Here is a 12,702-nt window from a genome sequence, read left to right as displayed (position 1 = left end):
AAAAGATTTGAGGGGCCAAATTCTTGGGAGCTTGCTACATTTGGCCCATTTGGTAGGAATGGGATAACACTGTTCATGGGTTCCATGAAATACAAAAAGCAGCCTGGACAACATAAGACATCTATTGCTGCTGTGGGTTGCATGTTTTATCATGCACCCAAATCTTGTTGTCCACAAGATCAGGCACACTATTAAATCCAATGGTTCAGATAAAAAGATATGTTATTTTTTTCAATCAAAATTAGATCTTTGAAAATCCTCAATCCTACCCCCCCCCCCCAAAAAAAAAAAAAAACAAAAAAAAAAAAAAAAAAAAACACCCGTCTTACATTCTAACAACTTCACACCTTAGCACAACAAAAAAAGGAAAATATTTCACATATAAATCCAACGGTTCAGATAAAAAGGTATGTTATTTTTTGCACAACAAAATAGAGGAAAATATTTCACATTCTCACCCCCCCCCACCCAAAAAAAAAAAAAAAAAAAAAAACTTCACACCTTAGCACAACAGGAATATTTCACATTCTTCATACCTTCTTAGCACAAGATAATTTGTTCCATAAAATATATTTACATAGGTGTAAATAACAGTTTAATTAATACAAACAATACACAGTAGTTGGTATACCATAATATTTTTTAATATGCTAAAAGTAATAAAGTATTGAGCGAAATAAAATATAGCCGCTGCACCATTGGAGAAGAAAAATTATAACCATACATTAATCATTTAAAAACTATATTGTTAGTGTGTTATTAAGAATGGCGACTTTATGTAGCCAAACCATTGGATATGGCCCAAGTATAGGGCTCTTAGCTCAATCCATTGTCACCTAAAGCCCCACCTCCCTTCTTCCCTATAGAGATTCATTAACGCAGTCCTGCTTGATATGCGGGAGAATGAGTCTAATAGAAAGTTTTATTCCCACACTAGGGATCGCAACTTTCGGCGGTCCCTCGGTCTATATGATCTTCTATTTTCGTTCTTTTCTTATTGAGGGAAACCAAGCACTGCTGTTGGTACTCTGGTAATAATGGGCCTATAATTCACAAAGGCATGAATTGGGTCAATGCTAGGCTTCACTAGAAAGGTATGTTTTTCATCGAATTTAGACGCATAATGTGGGCTTCACTTTTTTGATCTGGTAGTGTTGGTTTAGTTTTGTTTTATGTTTGGGCTTTGGCCCATTATTGTACTCCAACCTAAAGTAGTGATAAGTTGACTATAGTTTGTTCCACATGCTAAAAATAGTTGAAAAATGCTCTAATATACCGCTATTAAAATTCAAAACAATTGGAATACAACTTAAGCAAGTAACGTATTCAATTTTTTTTCGCCAGGGCATTCATTCACGTTGAGCTTGTTGTAGGATAAAGTCCCATATCAGACAACTAACAAAATAATATACAACTTATATAGGAGGTTCACTACTAAATATCATTGTGACGTTTTGTAATTAATCTCATTGAGTTATGACAATATTAATAATGTGGATGTTGGACCAAGTTATTCTTGCGACACATCCTGACCCTATTTATTTGGCTCGAATTTGCTTCCTTAAGGGTAATGACTGAATGATTGGGTCTTTAAAAAGATTGGTGGTGGCTCTTGATAGGATTTTTACCACTTTCTTTTGGGGCATTTTGATATAGATGCCCCAAATTTGAATTTTTTTAATCAAACATCTATAACATTTAAACTTTTGATCAAAAATTCTTCTACTAATTTTTAATTAAAAATTATGATTTTTATTGTATTTAATTAACCAACTAGTTCAGAAAATAATATTACAAATATTCTAAAATCACCACAAACATCCTATCTTATCTTATCATAATTCGTTCAAAATGAATTTTTCTTATTCAGATAATTTGTTGTTTTAAATTCTAAAAACACATAAGCATTGTGACATCCCACATCACCCAGGGGTGTGATCCTTAAATGTATATTCCCATCTCTACCTAGCACGAGGCCTTTTGGGAGCTTACTGGCTTTGGGTTCCGTAGGAACTCCGAAATTAAGCGAGAAGGGGGTTAGAGCAATCCCATGATGGGTGACCCACTGGGAAGTTGCTTGTGAGTTCCCAAAAGCAAAACCGTGAGGGAATGGTAAACCCAAAGCGGACAATATCGTGCTACAGTGGTGGAGCGGGCCCGCGAAGTGATCTGCCTGGGGTCCGGGATGTGACAATATGGTATCAGAGCCTAACCCTGGCCATGGTGTGCCGACGAGGACGTCGGGCCCCTAAGGGGGTGGATTGTGACATCCCACATCGCCCAGGGGAGTGATCCTTAAATGTATATTCCCATCCTTACCTAGCACTAGGCCTTTTGGGAGCTCACTAGCTTCGGGTTCCATTGGAACTCCGAAGTTAAGCGAGAAGGGGGCTAGAGCAATCCCATGATGGGTGACCCACTGGGAAGTTGCTCGTGAGTTCCCAAAAACAAAACCGTGAGGGAATGGTAAGTCCAAAGCGGACAATATCGTGTTACGGTGGTGCAGCGTGCCCGGGAAGTGATCCGCCTCGGGCCGGGATGTGACAATTTGGTATATTGTGACATCCCACATCGTCCAGGGGAGTGATCCTTAAATGTATATTCCCACCCTTACCTAGCACGAGGCCTTTTGGGAGCTCACTGGCTTCGGGTTCCATTGGAACTTCGAAGGTAAGTGAGAAGGGGGCTAGAGCAATCCCATGATGGGTGACCCACTGGGAAGTTGCTCGTGAGTTCCCAAAAACAAAACCGTGAGGGAATGGTAAGCCCAAAGCGGACAATATCGTGCTACGGTGGTAGAGCGGGCTGGGGAAGTGATCCGCCCCGGGCCGAGATGTGACAATTTGGTATCAGAGCCAAACCCTAGTCGCGAGTGTGTCGACGAGAACGTCGGGCCCCTAAGGGGGGTGGATTGTGACATCCCACATCACCCAGGGGTGTGATCCTTAAATGTATATTCCCATCTCTACCTAGCACGAGGCCTTTTGGGAGCTCACTGGCTTCGGGTTCCGTAGGAACTCCGAAGTTAAGCGAGAAGGGGGCTAGAGCAATCCTATGATGGGTGACCCACTGGGAAGTTGCTCGTGAGTTCCCAAAAACAAAACCGTGAGGGAATGGTAAGCCCAAAGCGGACAATATCGTGCTACGGTGATGGAACGGGCCTAGGAAGTGATTCGCCCCGGGTCTGGGATGTGACAAGCATCCTATTAACATACAATTATGAAACATAACATGCACATATATTAAATATAACGTACCAATCATTTGGTACATTATTGGTACGTTATATAAATTTAATCTGGGTACGTATTAGTATTTTGGTACGTTATAAAATATTGCTTTTGATACGTTATGCAATTCTTTATTTAGTACGTTGTATTATCCTTATTTTGGTACGTACAAAACTTATGGTACGTTATGTGTAAGTTGTGTAACCCAAAAAACTACATCTCAATTTTAATTATAAACGACTCCTGTTTTTTTTTATAATCTATATAAAATGTTGAGTTGGAAATTGGAAAAACTATATTTCATCCAATTAATCTTGAACCCCAGTAGATATAATTGAATCCTTAAATTGAGGAAGGGATGAGATTCCATAAAAATAGCAATAAATTAATGAATATTATTGAGTGCATTTTTTATTATATAGCAATGGATTTAAAAGAATTTATAAAATACTTAAATTAAGAATATACCTGGAATATAAAGTTTAATTAAAAGTAAAAGCACTTTAATCAAAAGTTGAAAAGTAACAGATGTTTAATTTAGAAAAATCTAAAATGAGGCATCTAATTCTAATTTATCCCTTATTTTTTACCACATGCGCAAAAAGGGTTAAAACACCTAAAATACTTGCAATAGAAACAAGGTTATCGTAGGATAGTCGGCTCTAGTAATGTCATTTTCCACAGGGATTATTGTAAACAATTTATATCTTAAAACCAATTCATAATTGGCACTTAGTACTATAGTCTAATGGCACTACTAGAAATTATCATTTTTCCGACAAATTATAAGCCACCAAACCAAATTTTTTCGACACAAGAGTCCTTTCTTGACAAAAATGTTAATTTTTTGACTGAATACTCACGCCAGAACCAATTTACAACGCCAATCTTAGCCGAGAAAATTGGAACGTTAGCCGACAATCATTTTGTAGGTGTAAATTCGATGCCCTGACGAATTTTGTTTTGATGGGTAAACTTTGGTGGCAACTTTTCCCACTATATTGAAATATTAGCCGACGATATGAGGTAACAAAATATTTCATTGGCAAATTGATAAGAGAGGCAACAAAGTGTGTCATCGGCAAAGTGATAATAACTCTATGTGATAAGAACAAACTTATCAAATTCCCAAGGTAATCCTAACCTATTTTGTCGGTTCACATCCCCCAATTGCTCAAGATCTCGCTCCCATATTCTTCCTAATCCTATTTTGTTGGTTCACATCCCCCAATTGCTCATGTTCTCCCTCCTATAATATTTCTATTCCTATTTTGTTGGTTCACATTCCCCAATTGCTCATGATCTCCCTCCCATATTCTTCGCTCTTAGTGCACCATCCGATTTCACTTTCATTAGAATTCCTATTTATCTTGTAACAACTTGGCGGGGTCTTTCCCGCTCAAAAACAATTTTGACGATCCTAAATCTTTTAAGTTTATATATTGGAATAAAATCACAACTCATTTTTAATTATCTTAGGTGAACTTCGACTTGGACACCAATATGAAAGAACATTATGACTGTGTTGATAGACTCATGTCTAGACGATACAAGGAGTTCAAGTATGAGTTACATACATACTTTTTAGAGTGGGCATTAGCTGAGGAGGCATTGGCCAATCCTTCGATAGAGATGGACTCAAGACCTGGGGAACCTGGACAGTTGGAGTTTTTATGCGAACATTTTCAGTCATAGAAGTTTCTGGTATTATTTTAGTTGATTCATGTATGCATTTAGTCTTAATTTTTTGTTAAGTATATGGCACTAGCTAAGAAACTGTTATTGTGGTGAAATATAGAAACAATCAGAGGCTAACAAAAAAAAATCAAGCCCAAAAGAAGTATGAGCATCACGCTGGTACATGCCCATTTGCCTGCATAGTGGAGGAATGTACATAAGTTAAGTAATGAATGTTTTAATGCTATGTTTGTAGCAAATTAGAATTTGGCGTACACGTTTTGGGTTCGGGGGATAAGGACTTTTGACTGAATATAATGTTTTGTTATTTAAGAATCTAGTTGCTAGCTTGATCCATTTTTATGGCTACTTAATTTCTGCCATTTATAGTTGATCTTATATATTGATCATTACTATCCTTGAACCTAAACTAATAAATGGCAGGCAGGTTCTCAATTCCCTGAGATTGTTACCTTTGAGATTGCTTATGCCAGGAAGAACAAAAACTGGACCAATGAGACTGCCAAGTCCAAATTTGTAAGTCTAAAATTGTATATTGTTTTAGTTTTGCATAATAAAAGAAGCTATAAATTTTCATGTGCCTGGAGATGTCGATATTGGAGAATTAGAATTTTATGGAAAGTTAACTAGTGTCATTGAATTGTTATATAGGCAGGGGTATAAACTGGTGTTACTTAAGTGCCACTGGTTCAATACAGACCCTTCTAAACGAGGGAGTATAAAGCTCGACTACCACTTAATATCAATCAACACAAACACTCGTTCGTATGATAATGATCCTTATATTCATGCCACTCAAGGCAAGCAAGTGTTTTATGTGGCTGATCCTAAAGCATGTACTGGTTGAAAAGTAATTCAAAGAATTCAAAATAGGAATGTATGGGATATTCCGGAAAAGGAGGACTCTGAGGGTAATAGTAGGGATGATGATGTGACATACCAAGAGAACTCTTCATCAGACATTCCCGATACGTCACAGGAACTTTGCAGTTGAGATTGACTCCGTCACTATAGATCTTGGGGCTCTTCCCTAGAATTGATGAAAATGAATTCATTTACAATTATAATGAAGAAAGTAGTACAGATACTGATGACTACATAAGCAATGAGGAAAATAATACTCATGACGTTGATAGTTCAAGCAGTACTACTGATGACGATAATGATCTGGATTATTAGTAAGTCAGTATTTAGTTTGCTCATTGTGTTTTTGTCTAAATAATTTCGTCATTTTGAATATGCATTTTCCTTACCACATTAGTTTGCTAACTTATTTGTTTGTTTTTGTATTCGTTTTCCATGTTTTTATTGGAAAATGAAATAATTGTATTTGCTTTGATTGAATCGCACTTGTGGATGAAAAACATGTTCTTGGTTGAACTATTTCATTTGGGTTCGAGTTTATGATCTAGGTTTCCAATTTTTGATTGATTTGGGCATCCATTTGCATAATATTGGTGAAAACGTTAAAACAATGTCCTTTGGCTTCAATTCCAGATTTCCAATATAATTTTTCGATATTGTGGTTCAGGTTTGACATATTTGTTTTTCCTTTCTATAACACTTGCAGGTTGTCTATGGCTAAGTGGAATTCTGGGCTAGATAGCTTACAACTAGTATCAGCCCGGCATGAAGACCAATGTGAGGATCATTCACACCTGGTAATTTTGATATTTGAGGATTAACTTGATTAGTAGATGTCTATGTCTTCTTGTTTACATTGATAAATATTATAAACAGTGATGAATTCGGATGCTTTAGTATAGTTTATTTACGTTTTCAGGTGCATACGCTTATATTCTAGAGTTATAATCTACTTAGCTAGGTGATTGGTATTGTTATGTTTATATAATTTATAGACCTTTCAAGGATTTATATCATCTACTTATGATTTAATTGCTAAGACTACTACTCCTAGTCTCGAAAGTCTCTCCCTATTTCCTTCTTTTTCTCTTGAATAAATATGCTCAAATCCTTGCTTGAATATGACTTCTCTAACTCTCTCGTTATTTGAACTGGAATGTTGAAGATGTGGCACACCAATACCATAAAAATATTAATTCTGAACCTTTTAGGGTAGTCTTAAACTCTTATAGAAGCTCTACTTTTGCTTTGCACGTTTTCTTTAATTAAAACTTGTAAATCCGAAATCACCTTGCCAATACCGCGTAAGCTTAGCTGACAGATGTCCTGTACAAAAATCGCTATAACATCCTATAGGGAACTCGGAATCACGAACCGTAAAATTCCTCTGAAAGCCAACTTTCATATCTTTTCATTGGTATAAGGCTCAACACCTGGTTCCTTCTGAGGAAGTACAGTTTAACTCATAAAGTTGGCTGATCTGCACAGACAGTTCCTACTTACAAGATACTAAACTCATTTCAATCGAAAAAGTGCTCTGTTTTCTTCTTTCTTCATCTTCACCCTTCAAACCTAAGAAACACATAAACTAAGTGAAATAAAGAAAATATTGAATTGCATTTACAAGATAACTTAGTAACATAATGACATTAAAATAGTAGTAAAGTAGAAAATAACAAAGAAAAAATTCAATATGTCCTATCTCTACTTTCTTATATGACATGTAATAGAGACCAGATGATCATGCTGCCTTGTTTACAAAGTCTGAGAATCATGTTGCCTTGCTGTCTATAATGTTCATCTTGTTGTTTACAGTGATGAATGACATATAAGTAGTTGATGCTAACTTGATTATTACCTGGTATGTATTAAAAATGTAATTTTGCTAGGTTGTGATGCTGCATGGCGTTGGTAAGTGAACTTGATTAGTAGATATCTTTATCTTGTTGTTTACATATTTATGGTTTCATAAGTTATTTTGTCGCGACAAGATTACTCAGCCAACAAAATGTTTCGTCGCGACAAGATCACTAAGCCGACAAACAACTTCATCGCGGAAAAACAACCTGTGTTGACAAAATACTTTGTTGCAACATTGTTTTGGTGATAGACATAGTTTGATGGCTGAGATTTGTCACCTTAAAAATGAGCCAAGGAAATATCAAGATTCATCAGGAAAGATCTTGCGCGACATGCTTTTAGCAACAAAATTGCCAACAAAATTTTTCGTTGGGAAAGGCTTTTTGCTGAAGAAATTGACTTTTGCCAACAAACTAATTTTGTCGGCAAAGTGGAAATTTCTAGTGTGGTATTCCTCTTTACTTGTAAGTGAGAAGTTTTAAATTTGATTCTCGTCAAAGGCGAATTCGAACAACTTTATTGTTATCCCATTGTGAGTCTTAGCCCACTCCCCCACCCCTTACTGTAGATAATTAATATCATTTGTTCAAGAAAAAAAAACAAAACAAAACCAATTCATAATTAATTCTTTGAAAACAAAGTTTAGGAAAGCTTGATTTTATAACGAAATAATAAAAATAAATGCTAAGGAATCGGCAATATATAGGAAATATAATCGATATTTTTTGTTGTAAAACTCAGTAATTAGTGATTAAGTTGGAGTAATATTGATGATAATGACGGTGTGACAGCCCGTCCCTAAAAAGTATGATTTTATAATTTTATTACGTGAAATTACAGGAATATCCTAGGGGCAAAGCGTGATTTTTCGAGGACGCATGTGATTCTCATATATTTTGTTATGTTTCTCGACATATTTGGATAGATCTCAAAACCACAAATGCATAGGCAAAAGCTGTTTACGAGTCCGAATTATAACGGTATAGTTACATACATCTGAAGTTGTGTTTCTAAACTATAGATTTTAATTTTCTTTAAAACTCCCCGTGGAAATGGTGACCAATGAAAGCTGAGGACCAACCCAATTATGTGGAAGTTTAAGGGGACCAATTACAAGTAAGGAAAAAAAAAAAAAGGGAAGGACCAATGGAGGAAAAAAGGATTTTTCCCCTCCATTCCCATGAACCCATTTACTAGCGCCAACCTGGAGTGGTTTCCAACCACTTCCACCATTTTTTTCAAGCAAAATTCAGCTATTCATCACCTGCAATCTCTTCTACCATCTCCTATCTTCCATTCCTACCTAAATTTGAGGGTTTTTAGGTCCAAAACCGTGCGGGTGACCCATGGAATTTTGACGACGATTCCGCTGGTCTCACCACCCACCACCATCCTTAATCGACTCCCCTTGAGGTTTGGAACAAAGCCCATTCATTGGTTGGGGGCGTCGGAGTTGTTTTGGAGACGAATCAAGAACACCCAAAAACAAGGGTTTCCAGTGGTTCGTGGCCAGTTCAAGGTGTTTTCCAGCCAAATTGGTCTTGGCCATAGGTATAAAGTTTGCTTTACTCTTTGAGATCTTCATTTCTGTAAACTTTGAGAATTTTTAAAAATAGTTGAGTTTTCTTGCGAACCGGGACGACCAACTGCCATCCACGGCAGCTGGTACGGCGACCCACAGCCAGGGAGCCGACTTTGTGTTTTTATGCGAATTTTGTTATTCTAATTATGCCTTTGAGACCTAATTGTTGTGGTTTGAATATTAGAGTGATTGTTGTATATTTGGATTAAATGAATATATTTGGATTTGGTTTGAACTTTAGAAAGGTGAACTACGAATGGCTTGATCCCTGTTTAGGGTACGTAGGCAGTCTAACGAGACGTTAAATGCAACCATACAATATTTGAGACAAAATCCTTGTTTGGGAAATTAAGCCATGCGAAGGAATTGGTGAAAATGTGAGTTTTAACTTTATGATTTGTTGGTTAAATGTGGTCATAAAACAGTGTGTGAGGAATAGAGAAATTGAAGTAAGGAATCGTAAGTATTGATAGTTAGTTAAGCTAGTGTTTAGATGGGCTTATCACCGATAATTATTCACGAAAATAAAGAGTTCGAGAGTAGGGCATTATAGATTGTGCATTTTACGCCACATTATATATACATATTTATATATTTGAAAGCACTATGATATGGTTAAGTTTTGGATTGCATCATGGCATATCCATAGGTATATTACTACACATAATTAATGTGAATGCTTTGAAGTACGAGGGTGAACGCAGGACACACAGGTAAGTTCAGGTGAGTATAAGTTATGAAATGTGAGATGCATGGTTATGATTACATTTTATTTGAAATGATTGAGTTATGACATGACTATATTCATGTTTTAAGCAACTCTGACCTTTTCGTACATGTTGCAATGATAGGAAACTCCGACATTGTCGTACACGTTGCTTGTGAGTCGTACATGCCATATTAGATGCATTTAGAGCTCATAAACCTACACCCCGGTGTTAGTGCTCCCGCCCGTGGCCAGGGCACAGTCCTTCATGTGATGTTCACCTCTTGCACCTTACGCTCACCTTGAATGTAAGGTAGGTGCATAGGCCTGTCGTACAAACCACATTAGGTGGTTCCGACTCGTAGGTGACCCATGATTATTCGCACAGTCTTCACGTGATCATAGCACTTAAGCGTACGTATTTACACCAATCCTGTCATACAGACCACTAGAGGTGGTTTCGACTCGTGTGCAGGGATATTTGATGAGCTATAGGTTCAATTGTATAGGTCACTATAGGTGACTCCGACTTGCATGTTGGCATTGATTGATGACATATGGATGAGTCGTACAGGTCACTATAGTTGACTCCGACTTACGTGCTAGCATTGATTGATGAGATATGGGTGAGTCGTATAGGTCACTATAGGTGACTCTGACTTACGTGCTAGCATGGATTATTAAGCACCTGATTATTTATATTGTTGATGAGATGTTGTATCGTGGTATACTTCTGGATTTATTGATACTATACAATTGATTTCATCCTTATATGTGATATGATTTTTTGGAAAATTATACAAGCGTTACAGCGAGGGGCTATTACTTTTGATAAGTGAATGGCTTTCGAAAAGTTTGTTTTCACCCACTCACATTTTCTATTTTTGCACTCCTTTAGGTTCTAGTAGTAAAGTTTCCGTATCTACGAGGATTGGTGGCACTTCCCAGTACAGGTGGTTTCTTATGATGGTATAATCGTTATCTTAACTTACTGTACTCTACTTATGCTCTGTATCATGTGTGTATGGGTCCATACCCGCTCAATGTGCACTCGTGTATTTAGGCACTTCTAGGTTTAAATTTATTCATAGTTTACACATTATCACACTTTATGGTTTCGTCACTTTCCAGGTGTCAACTAGCATAACTTGATTCGGAATCCTAGTTGACATTCCGAGTTGGGGTGTGTCAGACGGTGTGCTAGATTTAAATTTTTTTTATCTAAAACGATAAAATAATAGATTAAACATATTTGTAAAATTGTATTATCTCATAGAAGTGACATCGTTTTCTGAAAAAATAAAAAAATAAAAAAAACAAAACAAAACAAAAGATAACGAAAGAAGAAGTGAGAATAGGATTTGAGAAATTGGACTCCAAAGAAATCAAGTTGATTGTTTTCAGAAGAGGCATGTATACAAATATGCAAGAAGAGAGAACAAAATATGTTGCACATGGACTCTTGAAGATGAGAAATTGCTTATTTTCTAAGTGTCGGTGTTACTAATTTCTTGAGCCTAAAAATCTTTAGCACGTGGTCCCTTTTTATTTTGTTCTTTTCTTTTCGGCTTTTGCTGGTTATTAGCTTGGGTCACCTTGAAGCTACATAAAATGGGATCGAAGAGTGATTTTATATAAAACCTTCTCTGATTTACAAAACCATGATTTCAATTTGGTGTCGGTTGCTAAATCCATTATTTATTTTTGTCCATATAATGTCATGCATCATATATATCACAAAAAACCAAATCTTAATTATTGTGGAAAAAAATATCTAACGTCGCAAAATCTCGAAGGATATTGTGCCCGTTGTTTTTTTCTGAGAGGACCCATTGACTTGCTTTCAGGTACCAATACAAAATTCCATATGTTCATGCATTTTAGGTTCAGCCCCGACTTTCTATTTTATATGTTAGTGTTTTTGCGGTTTATTAATCCATGATATATTAGTAAATTGGAATTATCGTGTAATGTTCCATAGATCTTTGCAACAAAATCTGTCCATCTTGGTAGGGGACATGAAAATGTATAAAAAGATTAGGTACTTGAATCGTTGAACTGGACAGATTGGTCTAGTTTGATGCGGTTTTTTCCTTGTTAATCATACATATGATATTAAGATTAAAAGATACACGTGTTGACTAGACATACTTACAATGGTATTTTTAACAATAAATTTATGCAGCACAAGAAGGTTAAACAAAACTAAGTATCAAATTCATCGCAAATATGTATTGTCTTCGTATGTATCTGAACCGAAAATGAGACATCCTTTAACCAAGTGAAGACAATTTCTGTAAGACCAAAGGTAGTAAGTTTTTGTTTCTTACATCATCTTTCATTTCGTCCTCCTCCATTACCATCATCTTTTCTCACCAGTTTTCATCTCATTTCCTCTCATATACTTCAATTTATCTAAAGTGTGGATGCAAATTTCCGCCATCTTCTTCTTTGATGAAAAAACACCTGCAAAATAATAACATCTAAGATTAAGGCTAAAAGCCTCACGCACCCACGATGAATGTGGGGCTTTGGCTGAAGAATCTCTGTTGCCAAAGTTAGAATTTTGAAAAGAATGTATTTAGGAGTTTGTGGGTAGCAAATGGTCTAGCATTTTAGTGGGATACGAGCACTATTTATAAGAGAGTGGTCGGCCCTTTGGGTGGAGAGTGGTCAGCCCTTTGGGTGGAGAGTGACCAGCCATATATGGTGTAATTGGATGAATAATTGCAAGTTATTATGTGGAATAATATCTTGCAATT

The sequence above is a fragment of a genome, unplaced genomic scaffold, assembly GCF_019419815.1.
Source record: "Pyrus x bretschneideri cultivar Hongxiangsu unplaced genomic scaffold, Pyrus_bretschneideri_v1 Contig43, whole genome shotgun sequence".
Taxonomy (NCBI): domain Eukaryota; kingdom Viridiplantae; phylum Streptophyta; class Magnoliopsida; order Rosales; family Rosaceae; genus Pyrus; species Pyrus x bretschneideri.
This window is presented reverse-complemented; position numbering follows the sequence as displayed.